The sequence below is a fragment of the Parus major genome, chromosome 6, assembly GCF_001522545.3.
Source record: "Parus major isolate Abel chromosome 6, Parus_major1.1, whole genome shotgun sequence".
In the NCBI taxonomy this organism is placed as follows: Eukaryota; Metazoa; Chordata; class Aves; order Passeriformes; family Paridae; genus Parus; species Parus major.
The window spans coordinates 29,171,603-29,187,353 of NC_031775.1; the positions used below are offsets into that span (position 1 = coordinate 29,171,603).

Below are 15,751 nucleotides of genomic sequence, written 5' to 3' on the forward strand. Positions count from 1 at the left end.
TTCATAGTCCATTGTTGTATAACTTACATATTAATTATTAAACTTACATTGTTCTATTGTATGCATTGATTTTACCCAAGCGTGGATTTCTGGTGATCCCCCCCCCAAACCCCTAACATTGTTCCTCAGGATTCTTTAAACAATAATTATATCTAATCACATCTAACAATTATATCATTTATCATATACTGACCGCACAGGTGCAATTTGACATGCTCTTAGCAAGCACAAGGCCTAACATTTCCCAGGGCCTACTTTTAACACTTTTCCCAGGCCTTGCCAAGCCTTACTTTCTTTCTAACTCCCTGAATCCTCTATGATTTTGAAATTTTTTGCTATCACCAGGAGTGGGATGGCCCTGTGTGCCTCAGGTGCCTGGGTTTTTCTGCTCCTTGCTCTGTTTTTTACACCGTGCTGTCCCCCAGGGGTACCTGGGCCCTCACTGTGCACGGTGTTTGTCCCACAGCCTGCCCAGCTGGGCTGCTGGATTCCAGCTGCTCCAGGTTCCCTTCCCAGCTTGCTGCCCCGTCTTTACACCTGCTTACAGCCTGGCAGGTAAGTGTTGGGTGTTTGGTGGGTTGTACAGCCTGTGAGAAACACTGCCTGCTTCCCCAGGCTGACAGAGCTTGAAAGGGAGCACTTGTCAGAGCCATTCCTTGCTTTCTCTACTGCCCTTAATGCATTGCATTGAGGTAAAGAAGGTGGTATGAGATGGGAGGGTGATGAATTTCTTTGTGGGGCTCTCTAAGAACCTCCCCAAGGGGCTGGCACACACACCAGGGCTGCTTTGGAGCACATCTCCCCCAGGGTTCTGTCACCAGCGCTTCTCCTGACAATGAAACCTCTCATCTGAAGCTCTGCTGGTGCCTTACAGACACCCTTTACATGTCTTGGTGCTCAAGAGAGCACAGTGATTGTCTCATCTGGTTATAACTTGTGCAAATGAAAACGAGGCACAGATGTAAGGGCAAGGTGATGCTCTCACACATGTGGGTGGGACTGGGGCTGTGCAGCCAGTGCTGACACAAAACCAGCCTAGAAACCATCTCTTCCCTCCCATGGCTGCCCATTCCTCCCCTGTTACAGAGTCACAGAATGGTTTGTGTTGGAAGGGACTTTAAAGATCCCACAGTTCCAGCTCGGTGCCATGTGGTTTGAGAAGAAAAATCTCATTCTAGGCATTTTTTTGGGTGTAGCGAACACTGGTCTTTTAATGAGCTGTTCATCCTTAGACTGTGCTTTTTAATTTGGTGTACTCACGGTTTGAAGCATATTGCTCATGCCAGTGCAGCTTTCCTTAGTACTCAGCAAGCCAGGAGAAAATCTGGATATTATTTTATGTTGTGCATAGAAATAAGATAATTGTAAAACACATCATGGCAGTGGATGAAAAGAGGATCCTAATACACCTGGCTTGCCCTTCTGTTTGAGCTTTTGAGAAGCTGTTTGGTGGTTTTTGCTGTGTTTTCTGTGGGGCACAGCAAGAGGTGGCTGCTTCACCACAGAGCTCTGGACACCTGTGGAGGAGGAGCAGTCAGATCAATCCCAATCTCTGCAGCCCTGTGTGGCTACAAAGGCTCATGATGCAGCTTGTTCAGCCCTGGCTGTGCTCACAGCAGAGATCAAGGCCAGCTGAGTGCTGTTGTAGCTCCTGGGGTGCTGCAGAGGGGATGTAGAGGGTGGTTCAGACAAGCTTGGATGTGAGTGAAGGAGGTCTGACGTTTGCCACAATGGGTAAATGTGGTTAAGGATAAGAGATTGAAGAGGAAAAGGATCTCTGATGCTGATGAAATCAGTCTAATGTAATGCAGATAGTATTTTTGGGTGTGCATTGGCTGTTGATCAATGGTATATTCCAGGTTGGTGGTGGAAGTGGGGTGGGTTTGAGGGGATTGGGAAAGGATTCTGTGTTCTGCAGTGGCAGCTTTGACATAAACTGGCAGCTCCTCTGCACCATGCAGCACTGCAAGACAAATTTGCCTGGTCTGGTACAACTGGAATAACACTTATGGCATTTTTGAACTAACATTTTTTCTATTTCTGAAGAACTGCTTCCATCTCTGCTTACCTTTCTTTAGTTTTGCCTAAAAAAATACCCTAACAAAACTACAGTTGTGGTCTCTGGAACCTAAACTACTCATAAATGGGTGGTGAAGAGTGATAACTCTGTAACTGCTGTGTTTAAGTGTCTGGGACTATAATGTTGTGTGATTATATCTGTAGGAAGTAAAAGATTAAAAGTAACTTATCAGAATTCTCATAGGCTTAACCCCGTTCCTCTGGAATTCTTGAAGTATTGCCTCTGATTCAGCCTTCCACAAGATTGTGTCTTTCAGGGGTGTTCTTTAGGTTGTTCTGGTTTTGTACAGAAGTCTGAATAGTGATCCATGTATTTGTTCTTTTCCAATCACCTGTTTGTATTTGGGCATCTTTCACAGTGTTAAGTTGAAATAAAGCTAGCATTAGCAGTGTTTAGGTCTCAGTATTTCCTCAAAAAGGCCCATAAAAACCCATTATTAAGTCCAAAATATAAATTAAATTTGAGGGTAGAAATATGTTAGATTAGAAGTATTCTTTTCAAGCAGTCCCATAAAGGGTTGTGAGGGTTTTCTTTTAATTCAATCTGGAAAAAATAAACAATAGCCTGCAAACATGCTTTTCCCTTCCCAAATGGCTCTTTTGCCTTTGCAAGGTAATGTACTTGTGGTTTTAGGGAGAATTAAGCCTGGAATTCTGCTAGGAGAGTATCCAAACCTTTCACTGTGGTCTCTTACATTGAAAAACAGATCTAATTATTTTTACTTACAGATGTTCTTCCTCCCTGCCGGAGGCACTGCAAGATAAATTGTGCAATTAGTAGATTGTTTTAATTCTCACACCTATCCACTATTAAATTACTTTCTATTAAAAGCTTTTGAAATCCTTTTAGTAATGTTATCTCAATCCTTGTAGCTTACCAGTGAAGAGTGTGAGGCAGTTCTCAATAAAATTCTATTTTTCTCGAGGTGTACAAATATGAAAAGAATTTAATAAGGGGCTAGTCTTGGGATGTTGGCTGTAATGAGCAAGTTTAGTTTCATTAAGAGGAAATTAAAATTTAATGCAGAATACATGACCTAAATTCTTTAGAGAGTGTGTAGTGATACACTTCTGTGCAGGCAACTTGACTGGATCTAGTCCAGGTGGTCCTAGGTTTTATGGCAACTGATTGATAATTAAAAGTACTTGATAATTTAAAGTGCAATTAATTGTACTTGAGAATTGGATAGTTATTGGTAAACACATTTCTGGAGGTTTGAAATGAAATTCTTCAGAGGAGTATCATCCTCCATGAGAGTATCAACTGTCCAAGTAAGAAATGACCAGGCCAGTTTGGACCCTGGCTCAGGCAGGGTTTAGTGGTAGAAGCTGTGTGCAGTTTGAAATGATCAAATGTTCACAGACAGATTCATCAATTCCCTTGCAGAGTCTAATGAATTTGCTGAACTTGGTTTAGTCCCTGGAAAACAGCGATGAGAGTAGCTGCTTATGTCAGTAAGATTAGCATCTGTGCTTACATTAGTTAGGAAAAAATTAGGAAGGTTATTAATGCTTCAAATCACTGCCTGAAATTAAAAGGAAAAAAAAAAATAGCCCATAATGGCACATCCATGCTGTGGTGTAATTATGTGCATCACCCTTTCTCTGATTAAATGCAATTCAAGCTTCTATTAAAAAGAAAAAGAAATATACCATACAACAATTACAACCCCCCCCTAAACCCCCTACACCTGTTTTTGGTTTATCAGCTGCTCCAACCCCAATCCTATAGACCTTTGGGGCAAACAGCAGCCCCAAGTACACAATATCTCCGTGCTTGATTTGGGGTACTGGTGTTTGCAGCTTTAAATCCACAGGTATTAGATGGGTCTCGAGGCCTCTGCAGCTTTGTGATCTCATTGTGGTTGTGGAAATGGGCACAGCTGGTTCATTCCTCCTTCAGGGTTCAGTATCCTCTGCATCTACAAACTGTGTGTGATAAGGGAGGATAGAGTGGCGGTCCTGCTCTTCTCTGGACCTTGCTTTGTGCCCAGCTCTGCCTTAGAACTCCTTCCTAATGTGGACAAAACTGCATCATCTCCTTTCTCTACAGCCAACACAGTCATCAGAAATTTAAGCTCCTGTTCAGTGGGTGGTGTGTTTTGGGTGTTTAACTTAATAGCCTCGCATTTTTATATCAATATACTTGATATAATTATTACTTTGTAGTCTTTAAAGTTGCCACTAAATTGAAAAATGACAGTTTTTTGAACATGGGACAAATTTACTTTATCCCTTAAGTTAGTTAGCAGGAGACTGTATATACACTAGAAATAATTTAATAAAGGAGGGACTCCAGATGGCTGAAGGTAGACTCAGCCATTCAGAACATTCCACATCCTAATTGCAATACCATGCACAGCCATACCTCCTGATGCTTTGGGGAATTTACAGATAAGCTGGACTGCAATCTGCTGGGAGGCAGAATAGTCACAGGGCTTTATTGTCACAGAAAAAAGCATAATGTCTATTGAGGAAAACTAATTGCTGACAGTTTTTGAGCTGGCTTCGGTGCACGATACATTTGTTCTGCTCTGTAGAGTCTTGTTTCAAAAAATAAAGTACATACATGCAAATAGAAACATATTGCTCCAATCTCCATGGCATTTATGTACAATTTCCCTGCAATGACTCCAATCTCCCTTTGTCTGTACAGGTGTTTAGTTGGCAGTGTGATTTTTCCAAAGGTTCTCTTTCAAAGCAACTCTGCTGAGATTGCACAGCCCAGGTCCTGAATAACAAACTCATGTGAGAGGCTTTAAACTATGTACTTCAGCACATCCTTCTCTCCTTTCAGGAGGCAGCAAGAGAACAGAGTGGTGCAGTTTCTCCTTGGGGATGTTCTGGGATGCTGCTCTCACCTGAGAGCAAAGAAAGAGCTGTAATTCAGGACTCTGCCCCAGCAACGCCTGCAAAAGAGAAAGGAATCCCCAAACATCTGTACTTTTGATCTCCAGTGGCCTCTGTAGCATGGCTTTGTTTTTCTCCTCGTTTTGTCCTTCTCTTGCTGAGTAAAATCGATCAGGCAGTGTCAATATGACATTCAGCACTTCAAATACTCACTCCTAACTGACTTCAAGCCAAATAACAGCCTGGCTGTGAAGAGCTCACCTGAGTGTTTAAAATGAGGGGGGTTTATACCACAGACTAGTTTCCAGAATTAAGAAACCCCCATGCAGAGATATGCAGCTTAATTACTTGCTGATAACTCAACATTAGCAATGGATTCTTGGCAAGTCACAGGTGTATAAAAGTTTGTACTGCAGCTCAATGGATTCTCCAGGAGGTGAGTGGATCTGTAGTGTCTGAGGTGCTTTTGGGGCTCTGCTTTCATTTTTTCCTCTTATCATTCATTCCCTGCCCAGTGAAAAGCCATTTGTCAGTTTTCCAGTGCCAATCTAGGAGCAATGGAGAGTTCCTGCTGAAGGAAGGGCACCTCATGTGTCACAAGAGCTGGAAGGTCAGCAGTCTTGGAAGGGTTGTACATGGGCATTGGGGATGTATGAGAGAATTCAGCAGCCAGACAAAGAGAAAATGTGTTTGTAGTGATTAATTAGTGTTGTCCGCTGTTGGCTTTGCTGATGGAAATGTGTTCCTCTGATTTACTTGCCTCGGGCACCCAAGGAAGTCATGATTGCCACTGGGGTACCTTTGTCAGTGTGGAAAAAGACTGAATACACAGTTTGTGTCTGAAATAGAAGCAGTTGTACATGGGTTGATTAAAATGGAGCACAGGGAGTGCCTTCTAGGATCTGCAGTCCTGCCTGGGCTCAGAGGAGAATAAGTTTTGGCCCAACAGGGTTGTGAAAGGGTGAGAGCATTCCAAGCTGGGAGACCACATGTGTGAGAAGTATCAGGAGTGTCTCCAGCTCAGTGAGTTAGTGTCATAAAATAGCTTGGTTTAAAGGGACCTTTAAAGGTCACCTCATCCAGCCCCCCTGCAATGAGCAGGGGCATTTTCATCTAGACCAGGTCCCTCAGGGTCCTGTCTGACCTGGCCTCAGGCACTTCCAGGGATGGAGCATCTGCCACCTCTCTGGGCAGCCTGTGCCAGAGGTTCAGGGAGTAATTCTGACAGAGTAACAGTTTCTACCTTTTCTTCTAAGTAAAATAAAGCAAAAGTTGCAATAACAAGGAGTTTAGACTTTTGGAGAAATGATGTCTGCAATATTAACCTAGGGGCCAGACAATGTACCAGGGGAATGCTGCCAACACAAATTTGACAAAAGAATGAGTGTGGATTATGGGAATAAAACTATTCAACCTCCTCTTGGCACCTGCTGTAATCCATCAGACCTCTGGGAAATTCAAATGTATAAGAAACTCCTGGAACAAAACAATCACTGCTGCTTTCCTATTTAAAAATTTCATGTGCCTGGTCATGAGGGGAAAAAACAAAAGATCTGAAAATGGCTGCAGATCCATCTACTGCCTTATTTAGGCAGCTCACATCTGAGATTGGGAGCATTTCAGTGCTGAAAATAGATTTCTGGACAAAATGGGGATCAAAGAGGTAAAAATTGGAGCTCACACCATGTTTTATCATCAGCCAGACTTCAGACAGCTGCATGGTGGGAAGGCTTAGCAGCAGGCTGAGCTGTGGCTTGATGATATGATAAACCTGGCTTTTCAATCAGTGATGGAGGATCAGAAATGCTGTGCCTGCCTGATACAAAGCTCTGATCAGAGAAAACTTGCTTGGAGGGTTGAAGCTTTGTTTAAAGGAATGTTTATGGATTAACTTTGTGGGGGGGAAGGTTTTGTGCCATGCCTGGAGCTTTGTCAGTGGGCATAAATTTGACAGAAGGGAGTGTGAAATTCAGGCTGTGCTCTCTGACTAACCAGAAATGTACAATTGATGCTTCAGGGGTGGTTTTATTTACTTAAATAGAGATACTTGCTATTTTTTAAGAGGGGGTGTTTAGTTTTAGGGGGATGTTTTTTCAGACTTATCTGAAAGCTGGAGCTGTCCAGAGAGGGGTGATGAAGCTGGAGAAGGGTCTAGAAAACTCATCTTATGAGGAGCAGCTGTGGGTGTTTAGTCTTTATTAAATGACCCAGGATTTCCAGAGAGGCTGTACATGAACCTAGTGAAAAATTTCACAATGTACAGCACAGAATCTATGACACATGATTTTCAAAGAAGTTCATTTTATAACAGAAATCAGTGCAAGCAATATATATATTTATACACATGGACTGTGCTCCTACATTCACAAACTTTCAAGATCTAGGGATATGGTCCAGCCACAGGCAGGAAAATGCTTTTGCAATGGTGATAATCAAAGTTGCCTTCCCAAAGCAATAAGCTGCTTTTTTTCTGCTGTAGGAAAAACATACCAGTTACAGAAGGAAACAAAATGCTGATGGAATGAAGATTCCCAATATCATTAGTAAACAAATAACTTATTCAGCTGACCAAGGCATTTATTTTAAGAATAGTGAAATGTATTTTTTTTATTTCAGGGATGTAATTATTTTTTAAGTAGGTGAATGAAATCTGTGGTTGGAGTCCCAGGAGGACTAGCAGGTGTGAAGTTACTTGTTTCCCTCTGTGTCCTGTAAATCAAGAAGTCTATCTCAAATGAATCAGATTCTGGTAAAAACACTCCCAAAATGTCAGAACCTTTCCTCTCTAGCTCTTCCAGCTGAGGGAATGTTTCTCTCGTCCTCTTTGTGAAAAAAGCCCTTACTTATCTTCAACATCATCAATCCCTTGGCTCTTATTTTTTTTGTATCCAGTTCCTGTTTTCTCAAATGACTGTATTAAAACTAAATGTTAATTTCATTGAGTCTGACCTCTGATAAACTTGCATGCCTTTAATTTCCTCTACCCTGTTTATGAGCTCTTTCTTACAAAATGTGGAAAAATAACAAAATGTGGAGTTTGGGAAATGCTCCAGAGATGGAAGGATGCCTTTTCAGAGGGAGTGATGTCCTGCAGACCTTCTGGGTTACCAAGTGTGGTTGCACAGCTCAAGAGGCTGCACCTCTAAGTTGGAGTAAGGAAGAATTTAGCACTGAGCTCAATGCCAACTGCAGGTTTTGGGAATTTCCCACAGCCTGAAGTGTCTGAGGATTTGCCTCTTAAGCCAAACCCTTAAAATCACTGTCAAATGAAGACAACAGAACATCAGATTGTGGCTGCCTATCCTCAGAGCTTGGATGGATGCAGCCAGCAGTGCCACCTCAAACTTATCCTGGTGTCTGCAGAGTTTCCTGGTTTTCCTCTTATCCCTTCTGCTTTTCCCCCCTTCACATTCTACTTCTGGGCCTTGCCCTCCAGGCAGTGGTGATGGTTTGTGAGAGAAACCTGACTCCTTTGAAGAGCTGGATGAGTGAATACTGAGCTGGGACAAAGTTTAATGCTGTGAAGATGGAACCCCTGAGGCCACAAAGTGACCTATTGGTCACTGCTTTTGCCTCCACTTTTTATACACTTCAAATCATCTTTGGCAAGTGTGGGGAGAGATGCACTTCTCAGGGTTACTGAGTGGAAGAAGCAGCACAATACCAGCAGTCACAATTGGGCTTGCTGAGCCCTTCTAGTGCTTATTTTTTTGAGAATCTTACAATTTATTTCTTGCCTTATGACCCTGAAAATATTTTAACATGGAGTGTGTGTGTGAAATTTATCTGTTGGTGAGTTGTTTGGTTCAGAACACACAGGATTGTTGTATGAAGCACCCATTGTTGGGTGTAGTGTGTCTGGTTGTAGCTTAAAAAAAATGGGAGTGTGTTGTTAGAAACTGAAGATAAATTCCACCTGGGTAAAAGAGAGAAAGCCTCTCCATAATGAGAGAAATATCTAATTCCCTGCTATCTCCTTGATTAAATTAGAGCTGGCAAGGATGTGATGATGCTCTTGGGGGTGGGGAAGAAAAACAGCTCCTGCAAGAAATACTATCCTCTCTTTTAAAGAGAAGCTGTTCAAAAGATTTTGAATGTAAAAATAATCTTTTAAAAAGTGTAAAGGTGGTACAAACTAAAGACTCAGTTTTCTGCTGAAAAAACACGAACCACAGCTTGTGTCTCAGGTTTTTTTCTGTGTATTTGCACAAAGAGATGTAAATAACCAAATAACTGGGTGGGAAACATAATTGCCACACTTTGGAACATGCTGCTGAGTTATCAGGGAGACATTTCAGCTCCCACTGTGGGACTCAGGAGCCTGATGGGATGAGCAGACTGAGTTAGTTACGTGTTTTCTTGGGGAATTTCCAGCAAAACAGTTGGTTACTCTATCCCTGGCTACTTTATCAATGTCTTTTTACATTGTTGAGCCAGCCAGATGGTTCCTAGACTCAGCACTTGTCTCTTGTGCTGCACCCAGCATCTTATGGAAAAAGGGTAGAAAAAGTTCTCCTATCTAGGGAATCCCTAAAAATAAAACAAATTTAGGAAATAATTTGTGCCTTCAAACAGTCTGCTGTGCTCAGCCACCACTTGTGCCTTGTTCTGATAAATGTGATCAACTTCTCTGCTGCCCCTGCTCCGTACTGCAAAGGCACTGCCTTTAACATCCTCTGTGGAAAACCTGTGTGACCTGGAGGTCAATATCCAACAAATTCCAGAGGATTGTGATTTAAATCACATGCAATTTAACAGCACCACTCTAGGCCAAGAAGTTACAAAAGCAATTTTAAAAAAAATAAGTTATTTATCATGAAACACTACTTGCAATGCTATTTTTTCACTTGTCAGCCAAGTCTTATTGTTGTTCATGGATTTATAGCAATGGCAATTTTGCTCTGTATTTTGATTTGCAAAAGTGAGCAGAAATATTGTTCCTTGTATTGCAAACTTTATAATAGAGAAACTATAGATCTTTAGGTGAAATCAGGTGAGTTTTCTCCAAGCAGTTAAGGGAAAATCATGTATTTCTGCCAAGCCATTAAGAGAATACTGTGTTAAAAAGTTGCCCTTGCCTAAGTCTTGTTTTTATGGAGCAATTATAATTACTTAGGACTGTTCCAAGTGTCAGCCAGGAGTCAGGGGGCTTCAGGGAAATAAGTCTGACAAGTTTATTGCTTCCCAGTTTGGACTGATGGCCTGCCTCAGCAACCTGCAGCATGCCAAATAGTTTCTGATGGAATGAAAACTAAAATTTTATTACTTCTGAAGGTCATAGCATATTAAATGTATCACAAATATACATAAACAGCTGTAAAATGCAAATTCACTTCCTCTGTCAAGCAAAATTTCCTGTAATATATTTCTAGTTGTTTTTTTTTTAACTTGGCTTCTGCTGAAATCAGGTCTGTAAGATTTATTTATGGAGTGGCTGAGTTGCTGTCCATTGGTTTATTGTTTTGTTGGTTTGTTTTTTTTAAAAAAAGTTCAGTTTACACCACTGAACTTCCCAGTTTCCTATTGATTTATACCAGACAAAACATAGTGGGTTTTTCTCCCTTTAGTGAGAAATAATATCTTTTTAATACAGCTTTGTTTATTAAACTGGAATCTACTTCTAAATGTTGTTGCAGCAGTAGCAACAATCCATGAGTGCTCTTTGGATTCCTGGTTTGGAAAAGATGCTCCAATGGATTGGTGCTGCCCCTGTTGGCAGGTGGTGACTGATGGCCCTAAATGGACTAGAAGGACCCAGTCCAGGACACCTTTTTTTCCACAAGAGTATTTTGTCTTTTTCATTTGCTGACTTAAAGCTTCAGGAGTGATCTCTTAAGAGATTACCTATGACCTTACTGGTGTTTTCTTACTGACAATAAAATCTGTTTTTCTCTTCCAAAAACCTAGTGCTTTCCCAACATATTTTTCTCTCTTTCACTGAAAGAAAGAAGTCTGAAAATCAGAGTTGCAGAGATCCTTGGAGAGAAAAAGCATAATCATAACTTATGACTGACTTTTTTTGTCTGAAGATGTGTGATATGTTTTATGAGTACTTTATCTTTCCATAAAATGATGTTCAGCTGCCTGAATTCACAAGAAATGGCAGCAAAATAATTCTTTGGTTTCATACTTAGATTTTTGAATATTTCTGGTTGGCAAGATTATTCATGAAGGCCTTTGGAAGCTTTTCAGGGGCTGTCTTTTAATAGGCTTTGCCATTATTCACTAGGGTAAATTAGAATTAATAACACTAGAGTTGGAGTTTGCCTTCAAATAATTTGTGTTTAATTTTATTGTATGTTATGCTATAGTTTGCTTTGGCTTGTTATAAAAATCTCAATTAGGCTTTAAAATATAAAAATATCAATTAGAAGCCTCCACTACCTGCAAACAGAACTGGAAACTCCAACAAGAATCTTCTTGTCTGTCTAAACCATGATTTATGACTATTGCTTTGTTTTTTATAGATCCCAAACTTGGGGCTGAAATGAATAATCTTTTCTTTCTCTTCCATTAATGAAAGAAGGCTCTGAAGCTTTTGTGCAGGTTTTGGTTTTGTGTTTGAAAACAACCAGAGAAATTAGGGCACAATGTTTGTTACACTGCACATCTCCCAGTCTCTAAAAAATGTGCAGGCAATCTTATGTGAGAGTTAATGAATGTAAATTTATGAAAAGACAGTGTTTTTGTTCTGACCCAAGACTTCTGCTGGAGAAGGAGCTTTTTCAGATGCCCCTGGTGGGGCAGAGGAGAGGAGGGCACCTCAACCCTCTTGCTGAGGAGGTGAAATGTGTGTATTCAAGCACCGTAGCTTGAATTCCATAAAAGTATTTTATCCATTTAAGACTTAAATAAAATTAAGGTTTGGAGGGAGTTCTCTGCCTGAAACACCAGTTCTAAAATCAGATTTCTAATGAGAGGCATCTCTATAGTCAGTGGAGAAAACTGACCCTTGAGAAGTCAGTTCATCAGGAATAAGGTGGGGGAAACTCCATCTGGTTGTGCTGGGATTTTTTTGGGGGGTGTGGAAGGAAGGAGGGACAGAAAGGTGCTGGGTTACTGTCTTAAGGCAGTGGAACTAAGAACAAGATCAATTCAGCCCTAAATAAGCAGCTGCAGCTTGGTGACTTCAGTGCAGTTTCTGCTGTAACCATGGCTCATGATGTGCAGGTCAGAGCTGATGCTGAATATGCAGAGAACAGCATCATAATGCTTCTTCCCGGTTTTCTACTGCAGCTGTTATCAAATTACTGAATTTCCTACCTCAGTGTCTGACTGCTGTCGAGGGGAGCAGTCTGCCTGCAGTGATTAATGGCAGCTTTTCCCATCACTTGCTGCCTTCTGATTTCATTTTCCGGGCATATCTACATTAAATTTTATTATGGAAGATTCCTGCTTTGTAATTTCATTATACAGTGAGAAGGAAGGATTAAAAGCATAAACACTTTTGCAATAAAAGCAATATGTAGATTTCCAGATTCATGTTCTGAAATGCTCACTGACTTTAAGAAAAACAGAAAAAAACCCCATAAAAAGGCAGCCCTGGAATTATGATTTCAGGCTCTGGAGAATCCAGCTGAGGCCTCTGCCAGTACAAACAGGCAATCAGAAAAAATATCTGCCCCAAGGGGCTTCAGATTTGTAGACAACACAGGCAAACTGAGTTAGGAAATATCTGATGGGAAGTGACATGGAAGTGACAGAGCCAGAAATTGGTGGCACTGGAACCTTCATGCAACCTGTGGTGGCCTGGCCCCAGGTGCAGGCAGCACATGTGATGTCCCAAAGCCTCTGCTTCTCCCAGCCAAAGAGCTTTTGTTGTGGGAAATGAGCAGCCTGGAGCACCAGGACAGGGGCTGTGACATCCTTGTGCCCTGTGAACTCGCCCACCTGGGCATGGAGGGATGCTGAGCTGTGCCCTGCTCTTATCAGATGTGATCGTGGTCACATTTGGTTCTCCAACCTGTTTCCCTTGGTGTAGGAGCCCTGCAGACCCTGCCCAGCACCTGGGGTCCACCAGCTTTGCCCACTCGCCCTCCAGAGCCCCACTCCATGGAGCTTTTCCTTGAGCCCCCCTTAACTGGATCAGAAAGTCCAGGAAAGGATGGGCTCAAGCAACAGAAAGGAAAGCAGAGTTGTGGAAACAAAGTCAAATGACATATAGCCTGGGATTTCTCAGGAGATTTGGAGCATAAACTTGGCCAGCTCTCCGTGAAATGTGAGATTTAGAGCTTCAGCTCCTTAAAGCTGGTTTTTGTTTTAAAGTTAAGAGAGAAGAACAAAAAACTCCAGAAACCAAGTGATAAGAGTTGTGTGGCCCAATGTAGAATGGGAAAATCTGACCCTGTTGAGGATCTCTGGCCTCTTCCAGGGGTGTAGGAGGGCTGGGGTTCATTATATTCACACTGGCCTCAGATAAACAGTGAAAGCAGATCCAGGAGTGCTGCCAGTGCCATGCTGTGCCCAACACTTTGCATTCTGACTTCTATCATGTACCCACTGTACTGAGAATTATAACAGTCCAATAATTAATTTTGGTTGTTTTTTTTTCTATACCATAGGAAACAGTATTGATGACTTGGATATATGCACTGCAAACATGTTAGTTCCAGCTCATTTGCTGTCAGTAAATTTTCTCCTCGTTAAAGAAGAATGATGATGACTCAAATTATAGTTGATGTTGCATAGCAAATAACAATTAAATATCATTGAGGAGCTTTGGCTATGATGTTGAATGTTCTTTCTCTGAAGTTTTAAGTGTAATCAGTTTAATGATGGTGCTATGTGAATAAGTCAAGGGGAAATTTTATGGTGGTACAAAGAAATCAGCTACAAGCACAGATCAGTTATAATACAGGAGCAATGAGTTATTTTACCTATGAAACAGCCTCAGACTTGCCAAGTATCTCAACTAAGCTGCCTTTTGCATGGTATGTGATAAAAATTTTGCTAACCTGACCCAAACTACTCATTATGCAGTTCAATATATGTTTCTTGGTTTTTTAAATTATTTTTTGTTGTGTTAAAACCCCCATTTTTTTCCTACCTAACAAGATCTTCTACTTGAATTACTCTTTACACTTATGTGAGCATAATAACTTGGCTTTACCCAGTTCTTTATGATGGCTAACATGAGGGATCTATGCTGGGATAGGATCACTGCACTTATGTTTTAAGTAGAATCTTGTACAAAACTGCATGGAACAATCTCATGCCAGTAAAGTGAAAAGCCCAAATGTTAAAGCCAAATAAGTTTCTGTAAATAAGTATTGTGTCTGTAAATCCCATGCCTCTGGGTGATGCTGAGAGATGCCAGAGGGCTCACAGGAGGGTTAGTAAAGTGTTAATCTACCATCCTGAAAGATGATTTAATCTTGTAAAGGAGCACAACCCCTCAAACAAGCTGTTCTTGAGTCCCAAGACTGAAATTTTCATTCCTTAAACCAAAATGAAGATTCTCACAGAGCAATCTGGTTTGAGCAGCTGAAGACTTTAATACATAAATAAATTTGTTCCTTAGTTTGATGATGCAGCTATCATGGCATTTAGAAACAGGCCTTTAATGACACATTGTGTCTCAACACTCCCAAATATTGAGTGAGAAGGGCATCAAGTCACTGATCTGACTGCCAGACACCTCTGACTAAATGCATCCTCAAATTAGGTGACCTCATATATTAGCAAGGTTTATTTCTGCAGCTGAATTCACAGCTCATTTGCTTACCACTCAAAGACAAGGGAGGAAAAAAAAATAAAATCTAGCTTTTTTTCTTTTAAAGGAATCCTGGTGTGTTGACCAAGTTGTGTGTATATTTCTTCCCAAATAACAATATTTAGTCACTGAGGTGGGACTGACAGAATAATGGTATTCATCTGAATAAACCACTGGAATGTATTCTATTTTATGGTGATAAAATACCCATATTCATTTACTTGTTTTCAATTTGTATGAGATAATGTCTCTCTCCCAATGCCAATCAGCAAAGCATGCAAATAATGATATTGGTGCATGGAATTAGCCCTGACCAAGAGGAACAGAGTATAGTCTGTTGTACAAATAGTCAGACTGATTCCTTCCTCCCTATTTTTTTTTCCCCCCAGCTCCCTTTAAGATGAAATTCTGTGAAGTATTAAACACACAGGGCTTATTCACTTGTTTGTGCTGGGTAAGTGAATTCAGGGCTTGTGGGAGATGCCAGATGGGCTCTGGGAGAGACAGAAGGTCTCTGTGTCTCCACCAAGCAACAGCAGCGTGTGCTTCCCAAATTGTGCTGCCAAGTGCCTCAAACCTGACCCACAGGTAAGAGGCTAATTTTGATACCCCTTCCATCCATATTTAATGGATGAATACTAATGTCCTGAATTCTCCATTTCTTCCTGGTGTGCTATTTGCTCAGCATGGAGGTTTAGATGCTGCTCATCTTCAACCATCCTTTGAGACAAACACATCCTGCTCTCCAGAAAAGACACAGCAATGTTTACACTGCTTGGGCTGCTAAAAAAAAATCCCCAAACAAAAATGTAACCAGAAGGAAAAAACCCCATAATTAATTTCCCTTTTAATCCTGACCGATTGAAAACAACACGAATAAAGCTTAGAGTTTCTGATAACTTTTCCTGTTTTCATATTGCTGTTGTTGGTAAGTAAAGAGATTAAGTTCATAAATTTATTCTGTTGTGGCCTGGTGCAGAGGGAAAACAAAAGTCTGTATTAATTTAGGACTGAAGCTTCTTCTTGGGTTAATAAAAACTTTCCAAACCACAATATTCTTAACTAAAGAGTTTTTTGTGGACTATACTGGGTCAGGGTACTGCCTGATTT

At 41.0% G+C, this 15,751-nt stretch overlaps 1 long non-coding RNA gene across 1 annotated transcript; it reads left to right on the top strand.

The window, feature by feature from the left end:
- The first annotated feature begins 482 nt into the window (after positions 1–482).
- Positions 483–15,540, top strand: LOC117244652. Its single transcript, XR_004498124.1, has 3 exons — positions 483–555; positions 15,031–15,229; positions 15,327–15,540. It is a non-coding gene; the product is annotated as an uncharacterized LOC117244652 (long non-coding RNA).
- Positions 15,541–15,751: the final 211 nt, after the last annotated feature.